This window comes from Suricata suricatta, chromosome 9, assembly GCF_006229205.1.
Source record: "Suricata suricatta isolate VVHF042 chromosome 9, meerkat_22Aug2017_6uvM2_HiC, whole genome shotgun sequence".
Classification (NCBI taxonomy): Eukaryota; Metazoa; Chordata; class Mammalia; order Carnivora; family Herpestidae; genus Suricata; species Suricata suricatta.
The window spans coordinates 68,375,506-68,392,903 of NC_043708.1; positions in this window are offsets into that span (position 1 = coordinate 68,375,506).

Consider the following 17,398-nt stretch of genomic DNA (forward strand, 5'->3'; position numbering starts at 1 on the left):
CTCAGAGGGTAAAGTCAGCCTCCTTAGCCTGTTACACACACAATTCACAACCTGATCCTGGCCAGCGTTTTTCCAGCTGTTTATCATGGTATACTACCTCTAACCCCACATCACATTCTTTATATGAAACAGAGGGTAACTGCTATCTCTATGGAGAAGCTTCTGTATCACATTTCACAGTAATAAGCAAATAAATAACCCCCAAATAAACAATAAAAAAATAACTTTAAAAAAGGTTTCCTTTGTCTATTCCTCGACTCCAGAATAACGTGAAACCTTGAGCCTTTCCCATGAGATGTCAACTCACTAATGAACACAGTGTTCTTTCTTCCTTTTGTAAGTAACACTCATGCCTGAAATCTGTGTGTGCATGCACACACCATAATGTTGGATATGGAAATCATTAATCCTGTTAAAAAAATCGCTGTTTTCCATGATCCATCAGTGCAATAAAATGCATTACTGTTTTCAGTTCATTCTTCCCTCTCTCCCTGCTTTCTGACAGGTGACTTTTCCACCCACCGAAGATGAGTAGACTTCCTCCCACACTATTGATGTTGGGCGTGGCCACATAGCTTGTTCTGACCAACAGGTTGGAACTGAAAGTGTGTCCGTTTAGACGAGAGCTATCTATCACCTTTATTCACTCCCCTGTGCACGTCTCTCATCACCTGTCCAAAGCAGAGCCACGAGCCAAATCCAAACCAGAACTGACACACCCCCAACTGACCAGCTTATATGCCTATTAAGCCGTCAGATTTTGTAGCTGTTATATAGCATATTGACAGGAGTTAACAAACAAGGTTATCTTTGTAATCTTGTGGCAACATTTTTCTTTAAGTCCTTGCTATATTTTTAAATTTGTGAGCTGGTCCTTTCTTGCAATCTTAGGTATGCTTTTATTTCCTTCTTTTTTAAGTGTTTTATCCCTAAGTCATCCTTGACAAGAGTAACCCATGATACTGCATTCAACATCAGTTTTTAATCACTGTGGGAGCTGTTTATTCCTGAACAAAGTTTGTCTAATATTCTCCCGTTGGAATGCATTTGCTCCTTGGAGATGCCTGAATTCCTTGGCTAAATAGACTTCTGGCAGGCCGCTGTCCTTGAATTTAAATTTAAATTCTTCTTCCACTGATTCGAACCACCTGATACAAATAACTTTTGTTGTCCAGCATCTGGTCCTTATTTAGAAGTAATTTTATGTGACAAGTTTATTTTCCCCAAATGTCTGCAACAATATTTCCAGTTCTACACACTCTCCTGGACTCTTGACACTCTCCCATCAAGACCCGTAATCTACTTCCCAAACTCTTGAACCTGGACAGAACTGTGCCGCTGTCTCAACAAATAGAACAAAACAGAACATCTGACTTCCATAAGAGGTAATACACTTTCTGCCTGCATCTCTCTTTCTTGGAGCCCAGTCACCATGTTACACGTCAGGCTATATGTTGCTGTTCTGGCCAAGAGTCCCAGTGAAGGAACCAGCTGGCAGCCAGCATCAGCCATCATATATGTGAGTGAATGAGTCTTTAGATGACTCCAATCATCTCGTCAACTAGCAGAGTCCCCATCTGTCCTTATACTATACTGGGGGCAGGGGGCATCAGGGTCTGGCTACAGGCACGGGCTTCTGTAAAGAGAACCACTGGGCTCAAGGAAATGCAAGCAAAGGAGAAACAGAACTAAGGAAGCTTCCTCTCACTCATGCTCCCCCTACTCTCTGCAGCCCTTCATCCTTAGAAGCTCTCTCCACGTTTCCCAGCTCAATGAGAACAGTAGCTTCTCAAAAGGTTTGCCCCATTTGTTTTCTTAGTTCCTGAATTCTCCATTTCTCTCTCACTTCTACAGATTCTTAAGGGTTAATTTTAATGCAAGGAGACAGCAGATCATGCTGGTTTACTATCTTGGCAACAAGATATATTTTAAAAAGGACAGACAAAAGAAACATTTGCTTATCCATTAAATAGTTTACACTCTAGATGCCTATTCACAGTTGATCAATTTCCCAAATATTGCCTTCACAAGATAAATCAAGTAAGTGTGCATACAGATAGATTCATAGAACTATCTTTACAGGTGCCAATTTAAACAGGGGCCCTGGTTTGGATAACACTATTGCTTCAGATGCCTGTTGTCTCTTGGTCCCTGTCGGAACTTAGAATAACAACCAGATGTACACTTGGTTCTAAGTTTACATTTGCAAACACCAACTATATTTAAATAGACCTCTTTTATTGGAATTGATAAAGAAACCAAACCACACCTTAGATAAAATAGTTGCCCATTTGTTAAACAGCTCAACATTTCAAATGGCCTCATTCGCCATTGGCTCAGCTTCCCAGGATTGTCTTGGTTTTTGCTCTTTCTTCCATATTTCTACAGCTGCTTTCTTTGCAACTTTGTGGCAGAGAGCTGTACTAGTCTTTCAATGACTTACTTTGTTTCATAATGCAAGATCTATCTTGTCTTAATGAGAGAAAGAGTTTCTCCAGATTGTCTCCACATTAGCTGCAGTCACCTTCCACCCTAACTTTCTCTGGCTGTGTCTACTGCCGCGGCCCTACCACAATCCAGGCTCTAGCCTCACAGCCCAAAGCTGACAGCTAGGACTTTGCCCCACACATGGTTGCTGCTGGGCCCCTTTGGTTCTTTACATATTTTAAAAACCTTTTTATCACTAAAGTTTGGGGAGAAGAAAAGGTAAATACCTGACTGATGTTCATGGTTAGCACAGAAGTTATTATTAAAATAAAGTAGTTATTAATAATTAATTTTGGAGTAAAAAGATTAGAAGAAAAAAAAAAAGGATTAAGTCTACAGAAGCTAAAAGACTCCAGTTCATTCATCTGTACAGATGGGAGAAATCCATGTGACCACTTGCTCCTGCTCCCTATTGTGCAGATAAGGAAGGAGAGGGTGCTAACGAATGTGGCTCAAGTCATGCAGTGGTCACCAAGAGTCAGAGCATGGTGTGATCTAGCACGTGCCTCTGCTCAGGGCAGTGGCACTGGTACACCCACCTCAGGGTGGTTGGCATCTCTGTTTGCTCCACTAACAAAATGGGAGCCCAGGCACGGGGTGACCTGTCTGGCCACAAACACAGGAGTTTCAAGAGATGTCTGCGAGAGCAGAAATACACCTCGGGCTCCATGAGAGACCTTAAAATAGCTCCCATGTGGCAGCAGTGCTTCGATAGCTTTGTGAAGAGTCATCGAGCCAACAACCCAGAGGACGTTTTCAGTTCAAGGTTGAAGAAGCTCTCAGCCCAAAGTCAAGGAACTTCAGTAATGTTCTAATAATCCAGAGAGGTATTCATCCCTGCAGGTACCGAGGAATGTTGAAGGAAGTGTTGTCAAAGTTGAAAAAAGAATTCTTTTATTTAAAGCTCTTGTTTCTGATTCATTCTGGGTGGTGAGTAATATAGCTTTAGATGGGAGGGTGATTGGCACACAGTTGTGGGGCCTGGCAACGGTTTTCCAGCTTGCACCTGCCTATCAGGTACAACGTTGTGTGGCCAAACTGGAAAGTACCAAACAACAACAACAACAACAACAACAACAACAAATAAGGGAAGTATTTAAAGTCCCTCAAATCCTAAGGTGACCAAAGTACTAATTAATATCTCCAGATACTGGGCGCTGAATAACTACTTTTCAAAATAAATGTGATAAATCACCAGCTATTATTTTTAACAAGGGGCCAGACATGGGGGTTGGCAGGCCGTGTGGCTAGAGAAACCACTTCTATTTTGCCCCTAACACAATGCCACATGAAGGCAGGCATGTAACACATGCTTTTGACCATCCTACAGATGGCTGTTACTTGTTAAAGTCAAGTGGAGGTAAAGTAACATCAGTCAGAATTAAGGAAGCTAAAATCCTCCTGAAATGAAGATATGCAGAATCATTCTAAGAACTTATTTTTCTAGTCTAAAAAAAAAAAAAAATCCAAGCACTGTTAATGATCAGATGAAATGTACCAGGACATTTTTTCCACACTTTAATAGGAAGTATAATTTTTCAAAAAAGAAATGTAAGTGGATAATAAACATATAAAAAGTGTTCAATCTAAGTAATAACCCAAAATGCAAATTAAAAGAAAAATAACTAAATTAGCACAGATTAAAAAAGACGATAATGCCTAATGCTGATAAGGGTACAGTGAAGTGGGCAATTCTCTTTTGCTGATAGAAGTATAAATTAATTTGCCTTTTCTGGGGGGAAAAAAAAGCATTATGTATCAAGAGCCTGAAATTGCTTTTAGCCTTTAAGCCAATGATCCTATTTATAGTTACCTTGCCTGAAGAAATCATTTTAATACAGACAAAGCTTTGTGCAAAATGTTGCTTATGCTAGCACATTTATAATTCTTGAAAAGTCAAAACCAACTGAAATGTCTATGTATGGTAAGATTTAAATAATAAAATATATAAGATACCTACACATATGCACACAAGAAACATTTTTAATACTAGAAAAACAATTTTGGGGGGTGCCTGTGTGGCTCAGTCAGTTAAGTGTCTGACTTCAGCTCAGGTCATGATCTCATGGCTCGTGGGTTCGAGTCCTGCATCAGGCTCTGTGCTGACAGCTCAGAGCCTGGAGCCTGTCTTCAGATTCTGTGTCTCCCTCTCTCTCGGACCCTCCCCTGTTCATGAGGTCTCTCTCTCTCTCTCTCTCTCTCTCTCTCTCTCTCTCTCTCTCTCTCTCTAAGATAAATAAAAACAGTAAAAATTTTTTAAAAAAGAAAAACATTTTTTTAATATCTGGAAGATGAGGTTCTCTAAATTCTAGAACATGCATAATGAAGTAAAGTCCTGAAAATGATGTTTTCAATATAAGAGGGATGCCTGGGTGGCTCAGTCAGTTAAGCATCCAACTTCAAGTCATAATTTCACGGTTCATGAGTCCAAGCTCTGCATCAGGCTCTCCACCGACAGTGCAAAGTCTGCTTCGTTTCCTCTCTCTGCCCCTGCTTGCACTCCATGTAAATAAGTAAGTAAGTAAGTAAATGAATGAATAAATAAATATCAATAAAAAGATACCCACTAAAATCACCTTGCACGCGTTTTATAAATAAGAGTTTTATCCCACTAAGATGACCTCTTACTTCAGTTAAAATGAGATCAAACAAGTCAAAGCCTCTCATAACAAAGTAGCTCATTGGTTTCCAGACCCTGATAGGGTTCTAGCCAGCTATCTGAAAATTTGATTCTGAACCCAGTATTTATGATGAGTACCTGTTTCTCATTATCTCTGATAAACTGAGCCAGACACCACAAAGTTAAAAGCCCTGCACAGTCGCATCTGGGGTGCTTTCCTTATTTTATGCCAGCCCCATTGCCCTGTCATTGGCTGCACTGAAAATATTACTTTCACTCCATGAAACTTACACTTAACAGGAAACCTGCATCTCACTATGCTCAGTGATCTCATTCTATTACTCAGCTACTCTATTTTGCCTGTACCAGTTGGAATTAAACCCCTTCTGAAAGAGGTCCTGTGACATAAAGAGATTTCTCATTCTAGTTTACATCAGCATTTATTTACTCTAAAACATGGGAAATCCATCTCTTGGTAACACTTTACTAATATGTGTGTGTGTGTGTGTGTGTGTGTGTGTGTTTTAAATGTAACTGGCAATGCCAAAAGACACATGTGAGGATGTACACTTGCCAACTTCTCTAAAGAACTCCTACGGAAATAATGAAGGAAATTTTCCTTCCATCTCCAGTCTCACTCATCAAGTTTGGCAACACTTCCATGTGTCACTGAGTATCAGCACAGTCAATAGTAAAGGGACTGAAAAATAGCCAGTGAAAGCCCAACTCTACAACCACAAACTCCAGGACTCTTCCTAAATGTCTTTGTATAGTAAATCTTAACAGGAAATGTAATTAACATTCATAGGACATCAGATTTCTAGTATTTGTGATTGATTCATTTTAGGCAAGTGTTTTGAACTGTATCATAGCCAATGTCATGTGACAAGCCTAGTCATGAAGGAATTCTACCATTATGGGAAATGAAGTAGCCTTATTACCAGGGGAAACTCACTTCAGTCATGGTACAAAAGTGACCTGATCAAAGATGCTGGTTATAAGAGTTCCTTTTTAGCACAAACCTTAAAAACAAATTTCCCCAAAGCACCAATACATTTTAAAACTATGGAGGGCTTAGAGTACTTGACAAAAATATAGTGCATTGTGCAACAAAACAATCTCTTTTCCATAGACAAGATTGTATTATCATTTCTGATGGTTTGGAAGAATATTCAGCCATATCTTAAGAGTTAAGTACCCTCTCTCCTCCTTCCTTCAGTGTCACAAACCAGGAACTTGCTTCAAAATTACTGCAGGTTCCTCAGAATATGTTGTTTACTTGCCTTCCTGATCACCAACTTACAGCTCTCTCCTGCTAATTTCCTGAAAGTTTTGAAGTTATGGGTGTTTCTTTACAGACCTATTTATATTCACACAGGGAGATGTTTTTCTAAGAGAAGCAGGGAAGCTGCAAAGAAGAAAGTGTTTCCATTATTGATTCAGGCTACAATCTGGGAAGGAAGGAAGGAAAGAAGAAAGGAAGGGAGGGAGAGAGGGAGGCAAGGAGGGAGGGAGGGAGGGAGGGAGAAATGGAAGCAACAAAAGACTACCTGAAGCAAGAGGGAAAACCAAAGAGTGAAAATGTCCCCAGGACTTTGGAAAGATGAAATAGTCATAAGAGCAGCAAACCTTTGAATAAACACTAGGGATCTGGAGGAAAGTTAATTAGAATGAAAATAAAATTTTTGTAAGAAAATGGGAGAGAGAGGAAGACAACTGAAAAGGGTATGCGAATAAAAAAAGCAAGAATATTCACTTTAAAAACATGGATTGAACGAAATGTAGCAAACAACTGAGAGGGGTCAGGCTCACGTTTACCATCATTTCATCGATTGATAAAACTTGTTTCCTTGCTTTAATTGGCAATGCTCCACAGAACAGGAGAGCAGCTAAGCAATCTCATGGACTTCCTCTACCATGGCTTCCTTGCTTTATAAAACAGCCATTCCCTCTAGGACATTTTCTAAGACTGGGGAAGCCCTATCTCCATCTAATCCCTTAATCTCTTGCCTTATGTAACCACCTCTGAAAATCTATTTTTCTCCTATTAAATAAACTTTAGGCCTGTACCTGTATCCATGGACATCTTTCTGGAAATCACTGCCCCAATGAGGTAACTACTCAAGAGGCAATCTTTTGTAGAAACACAGAGAAGAGAGAGTGTATGTGAGTCATTTCTTGTGGCTTCGACTCTCCCTAAATCAAAACATACACAACTTGGAAATGTCTACTGATAATATTCATTAACCAAACTTATAAGTACACACCACAGGCATAGCCTATGCCGAAAGTGTAAAGTGATGAAAATAATAAATGGGTCTATTTCCAAGTAATTTACAATTTAATCGGGAGAGAAGAATAAATTTAAAAATATAGTAGTAAGTACAACTAAGGAGGAAAATATCAAACATCTTAGAAGTTCAAAAGAGGAAGAGATGAATTCCTACTAAGAGTCTGAGGAAAGCTCCTTAAACTGGATATTGTTTGATGGGGGGGAGAGGCAAGTTTTAACAGAACAGAGAGTATTTGAAAAGAAAGGTATTTTGAGCAGAGAAAAATATGAGCAAAGGTACAGAATTGAGAAATTATAAGCTATGTACAAGAAGAACAGCTAAGATAGTTTGACTAAACACAGGGTATAGGAAAGAATATTGTTTATGTCTTCCATTCTTTAACAAGGCTGTATGGATAGTGGTCGGAAGCAAATCATCTAGAGCTATACTGCTTGGATTCAAATCTGCTCTCTACCACATCCTTATCGTGTGACCTGGTGCAAGCAAATGAATTTTCCTTCCCTTCACTTCGTCTTGTCTTAGCCGAAGCCAGGTCCTGGCACTCGTCCCCGGCATTCGGCTGCACCTGTCCCGTCTGCCCAACCGGCTGGGGGAGAAACCCTTGCGGGTTCTTTTCCTGAGGGAGGGAGAGAAAACAGGGCAGGAGAGGGGAGACGCAGAGTGAAGACAGCACACGGTTTCTGATCAAGCCTCTGTGTTTTATTTAGAAAATAATTCACTCATATAGAATTTGGGGTGGAGAACTGATCCGGGTCGGTTACCAGGTAATAGAGTCACATGAATATTAGAGAAAAGGAAAAACTGAAAGTGCAAACTCCGGACACAGCTTCAAAGGGACTGCGCAGACTTGAGTCTGCAGCGCTGGGGAGGGGAAGCTAGCGCCGCATACCGAAATAAGGTTTTGATCTTTTGTGCACCTTGGCCAAGTCTACGTCTGGTGCAGCAAGACAGTCGCCAAAATTATTTTGACCAGGAAATGGCAATCTCCAGCCTACAGATGCAAATCTTGTTTACTGGTTCACTCCCCGGGAGAGAGATAATCCTTGCCTGAGGCAGCCAGAAAACTTGGCGGCTCCTGACACTGTCTGTAAAATGGGGATTATGCAGACCCAAATTTCATAGATTTGTCCTGGGAAAAGGGCCTTGGAAGAGTCCATAGCACAAGATGAACCCTTCCACGAATGTGAGTTATAATCACCCTCATCTAGAGAGTCTGCATACATGAAGGCTGAAAGGAAAATTACCTGGTCTTTTCTCCTAGCTTCTTGAACTTATATACAGAAATCTCAGGCCATTGGAAGTGGGGGAGCACAATTAAAGAAAGACTGACTATTACATAACCCGATACTTTTGCATTCCTATTCTTACAACATATGTAAGAGGAAATAGTTCTTCTGATGATTCTGCTCATCTACAAGTATATAAGTTCGTTATTCTTGCTCAGCCTGTCAATGAGACAAAGCAAGTCAAAGAATGGCTAGTTCCACAGAAAATGGTTTCAAGTTCGGCATTGTTTTTCTCTGTTTCTTTATATGCTTTCCTCCTTAGAGGCCAGAAACTCTCCCATCTTTGAAGGTCCAAATGTACCCAAACTCAAGGATCCACGAAGGGATATAGGGGAGGGATAAGCTTTCCTGAAACCTCTTAGGGTCCCTGGGCAGGTCTAAAAATTAAACTGTCAAAGACAGATTAACAGGAGAGAAGCATATCCATTTATCAGACAGGAATCACAGGCATGAGAGCCTTAATATAGAAATGAAGACCTGAAGGAACAGTTACACCTGAGGATTTTTATGCCAAGTTTGATGGAGAGTGGACAGTCCTGCAGATATGATAGAGAACAGGAGGTAAGTGTAGTAAACTGGAGGAAGCTTAGCAATGCATAGTTATTCAAATTGTTCTTGGTGTCACTCTATCTTAGAGATAAGGATGCATACCTTTCCTCTAGGTATGGAGTAGCACATCTCACATGAGGGTTTTTATGACGCATAAAGAGTGGTGGTTTCTGCCATTTTCTCAAACTTCTTCAGCTTAAAAACATTCAATATGCAAATTGCTTGGGTGGCTCAGTCAGTTAAGTGTCAGACTCTTGATTTCAGCTCAGGTCATGAGATGAGGTGCCACATCCAGCTCTGTGCTGGGCATGGAGCCTGCTTGGGATTCTGTCTCCCTCTGCCTCTCCCCCACTCATGCATGCACATGTGCATGCACTTGCTCTCTCCCTCAAAAAAAATAGTCAAGGTGCCGTATTTAAGGATAATGTATCCTGTACCCCATCATACCCCACTTCTCAGGACATTTCCACTACGTAACTCTATTTTCTCAAAGAAACCCAAATCAGCACTAATTTCTACCTGTGTATATACATACAGTAAAAACAAAAGGAAGATTTTGGTAAATATATTTTCTTTCCTCTCTTAGCAAATTGGTATTCTCTTCTTCTCAACTATTAAGAACTGTAGGCTGTAGTTAAACAAAAATCAGAGTTGAGTCTCAGCTGAAATATAAATAAATGTGAACCTTAGGGTCATTTATAGTACTAATCCTCTCCAGAATATGACAGGAGTTAGGTGACTAACAGTCATCTATGGCCCTGTCTAAGAGCCAAATCCTAAGAGCCGTGGAATACGTGCCTAGCAAGACACTAAGATAACTTAGCTCAGAAGGACTCCCACACTTTATTCTTCTCCACCATGAATGATCAACTGTGCTATGAACTGTGACCTCCTATTACAGAAAATAGGCTTACACAATGTGAGAATGCCCATCAAGAAGGGAAAGGAAGAAGGAATAAATCTTGCTTTGAAAAGGAATCACTAAGGGCACCTGGGAGGCTCAGTCAGCTAAGGGTCCAACTTCAGCTCAGGTCATGATCTCACGGTTCATGGGTTCAAGCCCCATGTCAGGCTCTGTGCTAACAGCTCAGAGCCTGGAGCCTGCTTCAGATTCTTTGTCCACATCTCTCTCTCTCTCTCCCTCCTTCCCTCCCTCCCCTGCTCATCCTCTGTCTCTTTCTCTCTCTCAAAAATAGACAGACATTTAATAAAAAGAAAAAGAAAAGGAATCACTATCGCTAATTAAGACAGAGATGTAGAGTTTCAAAAGCAAAGGTGTGCAAATTAATAATTCAAAGAGGTATCTTCAATAGCTGCCTCTCCAACGCTCTCCTCTCCATGCTACTTCTCCCTTACTCTCTTCTCCTTCCCTCTCTCCCTTCTCCCTGCCCCCTCCCTCTAGTCCTAAGATGAGAACTACTTCCACAGTCGGCTCAATTTCCCCTTTCTGTACAAATCTCTAGACAGATAAAGACACCAATTTCATTTTTATCACTTTTTAGGAAGACTGAAAGGCACATAGTATAGGGGAAACTTAGCATTCTTTAGTATAGGATTCTACATACCCTTACCAATTATAATTGCATTGTCTTCCTGGAAATTCTATTTTAGACACCAAAATGAATAGATGCCTAGGAATACTTTATTGTTCTTTTCCTTATTTATAGCTTACTTTCTCCCCAGTGAAAGCTAAGTTTATTTACTGAATTATGGAACAGAGAATTTGGTCAATTTGGGCTTAAAAATGTAGACCACAGTCTTCTGAATAATGTCATAGTAATTGATTAAATTGAATTCCAAGTTACTCCTTGTCCATACCTAACTCACATTTTCTGATTATTTTACAAGTGAGCATAGAGAAGATATTTCCAGAGTTTGCTAAGTAACACTGGGCTTCTTGTATTTCTATAGAAGCACTCTAAGCCTTTCAAAGAAACTTTCATCTATTAACTCCCACAATAGATCTGTGAGACATGGCGACATTCACATCTTTGAAATGATAACAAAAAAGTCAGCTCTAAAAATCTCCTGATTAGGAAAACAATACCCTAAATCTATCACCAAGAACCAATGTGGTTTCTGTGCTACTTCAACTTTGAAATTCCATTTTCTTTATATTCCTGGAATTGTTTCTGTTCTTAAACAAAGGTTCATTACTGCCACTAATTGTCTTTATCACTTTGGGCAAGATATGTAATTCCTCCACATCTAAGATTTCTTATCTCTAAAGTAAAGGAGGATTTCCAGCTAAAAATGGAAGTTTGACACACCTCAACGGTGACAGAAGATTGTAAAAGGTATGCACCCATAAAAACAGAGACTGGAAGATGACAGGGCCTCAGATAAGACATGTCAACAGCGATGCTGATGATGAAAGCAGATAGATAAGTGGCAGTTGACTGCAGAGATGCAAACTGCAACCAAATTGGCTGTAGAGAGGAAAGTCAGGAAGAAGCAGGCTGACGGTGGTAAGCTTAATAATGGCCCCCAAAACATCCCCTTCTTATCCCCAGAACTATCATAGGTTACTCTATGTGGCAAATGGGACTTTGCAGGTATGATTAACCTATGAAGATGAAGACAGCATCCTGTATTACCCAGGTGGCCTCATGTAATCACAGGAGGGGGGCAGGAGAAGGCCAGACAAGGAGACCCATGACAGAAGCAGCAGTTGGCATGACATGGGGCCATACACCAGGGAATGCAAGCAGCCTCCAGGTGCTGGAGGGGAAAAAAAAAAATCAAGGAAACAAATTCTTGCATCGGGCCACCAAAAGGAACATGGCCCTGTCACACCTTGGTTTTAGCCCCAGTAAGGCTCAATATGGACTTCTGACTTCCAGAACTATAACATAAAAATTTATTAAAATGTTTATTTGTTTTTGAGACAGAGAGACAGAGCACAAGCAGGGGAGGGGAAGAGAAGGAGGGAGACACAGAACCCAAAGCAGGCCCCAGGCTCAGAGCTGTCAGCACAGAGCCCAACACGGGGCTCAAACACATGAACTGCGAGACCATGACCTGAGTCAAAGTTGGATGCTTAACCAACTGAACCAACCAGGCGGCCCTAAATTTGTGTCATTTTAAACCAATTAGTTTGTGGTAATTTTTTCCAGCAGCAGTAGGAAACTCATACTACAGCTCACGTCACAGAACTTAGGGTAGACTCAAGAACTGGAAGCAGGGTAAAGAATGGGCAGAAAATAGGGTCAATGAGAATCTACAGAATAAAAACTTGGACTCTCCAGTTCTCCTTTCTCATTGTATGTAATCAGGTGACAAGTCCACCTCTACCACCACAGAAGGATAATCTGTATGCTCTAAAAAAAGAGAATCAAGAAGGCTCCACATTTGGGAAAACTTGGCATAGTAGAGGGAAGGGATGAAGCCGTGGGCTGAAAAGCACCTGCCTATTGAACGGCGGGAACACCAACACCTTCCCCAGACTCAATCCCACACTGTAGGAGACCAGAGGGTGTCTCTCTGAGGACCATCTACAGATGCCAGTACAGGACCCATCAGCAAATCATCTGGTTCCTGCTCTGCACTCTTACAGAGAAGCCCAGCATCTGAGTGACCCTAGCCACAGAGTGGTTTAGCCCTTCACTTTTAAATACATATGGGCAGGGGCACCTGAGTGGCTCAGTCGGTTAAGCATCCAACTTGCCTTCGGCTCAGGTCATGATCTTGTAGTTGTTGAGTTCCAGCCCCGCATCAGGCTTTGCACTGACAGTGTGGAGCCTGCTTGTCATTCTCCTCTCTCTCTCTCTCTCTTTCTGCCCCTTCCCTACTCTCCCTCTCTCCTTCTCTCTCCCTCTCTGAAATAATAAACAAAAAATACATAAATACATACATATAGGCAGACAAGACACAAGATGCTTGAGACAGACAGCCTGGGTTCACATTCTGACTCCAACATTTATTAATATGTGACTGTACATAGGCTAATTAGCCATTTTTTTTCAGCTCAGTGTTCCTGTCTATAAAAGAGAATAAAACTACTTCATAAGCTTGTTGTAAAGATGAAATGAGATTTCAATTAGAAAGCATTCAGAATCATTAATAGAGTAAGAAAAGATAAAGATCAAAACACACACACACACACACACACACACACACACACACACTTCAGGCAGAAAGGAGATACTGTAGGGGTGTAAAGGAAAACTCCCCTGCCCCAAATTTCTTTTCATATCTTCAGATGAAATGAGAAGAGTATGTTGTGGGAGGAAAAATAATCAGAGAAAGGCTCCTGAAAATTAAAAATATGTTATCCCAAATGAAAATTTCCACAGAGTGTTTGAAAAACGAACTTTAAATATTCTCCCAGACAGGAGAATAATATAAAACCATGAACAGTATAGGGGGGAAAGTAAGAAAAATCAAGAATTAGAGGGAAGTCACTATTGCTTCACCCTCAGATTCATGGGTATTTATATAGGTATGAATCCACTACAGATGCCTCTATATTCATTTTTCCCTGGCTATCTTCCAGTCACAAAGCACAAGTGGTAGTGGTATTTTAGGAGATAACGCTTTGTACCTTGAACCCCAACTGCATGATCTGCAAATAAACTGCCTAGAACACCAAAAGCCAAATATATTGTTCCCATTCCTTTTCCTGATTCCTATTTCCTTTAAGCCTCATCAAGAAATAATTAGGAACTATATCTTTAATTTATGCTTTCAATATAATTCATTTTGGGCAGTTAGCCTCAAACCAACATTTTCCTTCTGTTTAATTGCCACTATAAATGTGGAAAAGAAGTCCGGCAGGAGAGAGATAAAGTAATAAAAATCACAGTTTCAATATACCGTGCAATGAATTTTTCAATTCTTTAGCCTTCTTTTCTATGTTGCCTGGTCTCTGAATTTCTAGACCTATTTGTCCTTTCTGTACCTCAGCAGTACCTGCGCTCTCATAACCTGCTGTCCACACCTTTCAGCTCATTTGTGGCTTACTAGCTACATTAACTGATTCTCCCACAAAGAGTATGATGGAGGGAAAAAAAGTAAAATCTTTAAACTGTTGAGATGCAAAGAATTCTATTATTCTGCACCGAGCATACTGTAATCAGCTATGATAAAACTGAACCTCTGTCATAGCCTTTTTATGCAGAGATTTAGTCCTTTCGTGACCCCGCACAGATTTATAGAAACTGAACATAAGCTACGTTTAATTATATCATCATTTAACCAGATGAAAATTGGTTAAAAAAAAAAAAAAAGGAATATCAAGAGCTGCCCTTAAATGTATTTTTTAATAAAAGCTGTTCAAAAAATATATATCCATAAAAATAGTGAGCAGTTGGGCTCCCAACCCTGAGATATTTCTCTTATTTTAAGGATAAAAGCTTCAGGTCATATTTAGCACCGGCTCACAGCATTGCCTTTTTTCCCCTTCACCTGCTATATTTTTCAATTATTGGGTAATTCAAGAGCCACCTGGTATCCATAGCAGAAATAGATAAAATGTCAAGGAAGAGAAGACCAGACTTTAACCGATGAGATTTTAGAACTATGGGTGGATTTTATCAGCTTTTTCTCCTGCGTTCACTATTACCATGATTATCAAAAGTAAGTTCTCTCAATGCATCTAATAAAAGTTCCCACAGAATATATCATTTAAATAAACTAGGCCCCTTTACCTTCAAGGCAAAATCCCAGAAGAGCTGATAGAAGCAACTGAAAAATGCCACCACAACTTATTCTTAGCTGGGAATGTACAAAGTATAAGAAAATGAAAGCACGCCAAACTATTTATATAAAGACCATACACAGAAAGGTTGTTGATGCAGGATGTCCCTCAACACTTTCAGACCTTTCACGGCTTTACCTCTAGGAAACCCAAACCACAACCAAGCTGACCTTGGTCAATAGCACCATCTAGTGGATATTACAAAAGACTGCCCCAAATCCTCTCTTCCTCAACTCAGACATTGTGATGTCACGATTTCACTCTTTCATTACCTTTAACTCTATTTATTTTACCTCAAGTAATTTTCATTTGGGGAGGAGAATGTTTATAATTTTCAAAATAATTGTTATTGTATTGTGTTTTGTTTTACACCGAAGTGAAACACTAATACGCATTTAAAACTTATATAGATATGCAGTTTAAATGAAAATCAAACATAAACTCACTAAATAGCCACTAGTGGGCTTCCCCATTAGGATGGAATATTTAATATGACATATAATTTCCCTTCTTTATCCAAATTCATTAAACTATAATAAATAGGTTTTTTTTTTTTTTAACAAATCCACCAGGATGGGAATTAGTGGAGAAAACAGTGACATAATTTTAGAAGACAACACAGATCATGAAAGGAAATTGACTTACAGACCCAAGGCAGGAGTACCTGAAATCAACATTGGGGAAAGCCAATAAGCAACATAATTTACACTGTAAAATCCAGCTACTTCTAGAATTATAAGTGAGCAATGGAAACAAACCAAAATTATGAAATAATGTATTATAGTTGTTTGAGTTGCAGCTAACACCCTTTTCCCCACAGCATGCTCACAGATGACATCTCTTCTCAATGCCAGCAGACTCCTGGAGTTTCATCTTGATGAGTTACACAGGATTTCTGAACCAGGAGCTGACTAGGGAGAAACTCAGGAACCATGGACCACATATAAAGGGTAATTAAGGTACCACATGCATATTCAATGCTTTGTTCTAAGTCCTAAAACCTTCAGCCCCCTGGCCCTACTTTTCCATGATGCTGGGAGCCAGACTTCCATTCCCAAGCAGGAGTCAAGCTAGGATAACTTGTCTGGGTAACCTCAGAGAACAAGGTGACAAGGACATACGCATCAAATCGCCTGACAGTGAAGCTCAAAGCCCTACAGTCGATAAGAGCTTTAGGCTCACTTTTAATTTCAGGCAGACAACCAAAGATCAATGAACGTTTGAAGAAATCAGTTAACAAGAAAGATAAAAACAAAAACAACTGTGAAAAAAATAACTTTTAAAAAAGGTAGGGGGGAAAAAAAGCTTAAAAACATATTATATAGTTAACATTCCCCAGAGCATGGAGATATTAAATCCATCAAGTATGGTGCTATAAAGAAAAAAGCTCTTAGAAATTAAAAACATGACAACAAAAGAAATTTTTACATCAATACGATGTTTGGAAAATTTGAGAAAATCATGAAGAATGTATAGAGATGGAAAGATGCAAGATAAAGAGATGGAAAATACAAAAGAAGAGATAAAAAATTAAAGAATATACAGGTGAACTAGCATCCAAATATTAGGATAATCTGAATAAGAGCTCCAGAGAGAAAAGAAAAAACCAAAACCAAAAACAGAGAGAAGGATACAATAAATTAAACCACTCAAGAAAATCCCCCAGGACCAATAGACCTGAGTTTCTAGCTTGAAAGGAATTACAAAACACTCAACACAATAAATGGAAATAGATCCACACCAAGGCACATCATTGTAAAATTTCAAAACGTTGAGGACATAAATGATATAAATGCTTCCTGGAATTTAAACCAATAAACAGATCACATACCAAAAAAGGGGAGGGAGGGAGGGAGGAGGCATCGGAATAGTTTCTGACTTACCAGAAACACTAGGAGATCAAACAAAATGGAATAGTATCTTCGAAATTCTGAAATCTAAACATTTCCAACATAGAACTCCATATATGTTGTTTGGAAAAGTTAATAAAGAAATACAGAGATACAGATCTCAAAGGAATCAAATTGATCTGTCATCTCTCGCTTCGTTGGAAATCACTGCTTCCACCAAAATGAGGAAGAAAAGTAAGAAAAGAGAAGCTATGAAAGAGGAATCTATAAAACATAAGAAATAATGCGCCCAACCTAAAAAACAGGAGGCTCTCCAGGGTAATGGGGAGAGAGGAAGCTCAAGATAACGGTTACACCACAGGGAGAGAGGGAAACTGGTTTATATCAAAACACATTAGAAAGCGTGCGGGTAAGAATGTCACAAGCCCGCATGTCAGTAGGAGTCTGTCCAGAGGGAACAGGCAGATGTAGTTAAGATCGACCAAACCATCATTTTATTTAGGTTATCTACAGTTATGAGAGCATATGGCTGGAACTCAAAGAAGAGACTCTAAAGAAATAGATTTCTAACAAGGTTTACAAAAAAGCCTGCCATCACATTTTTTCCCACTATC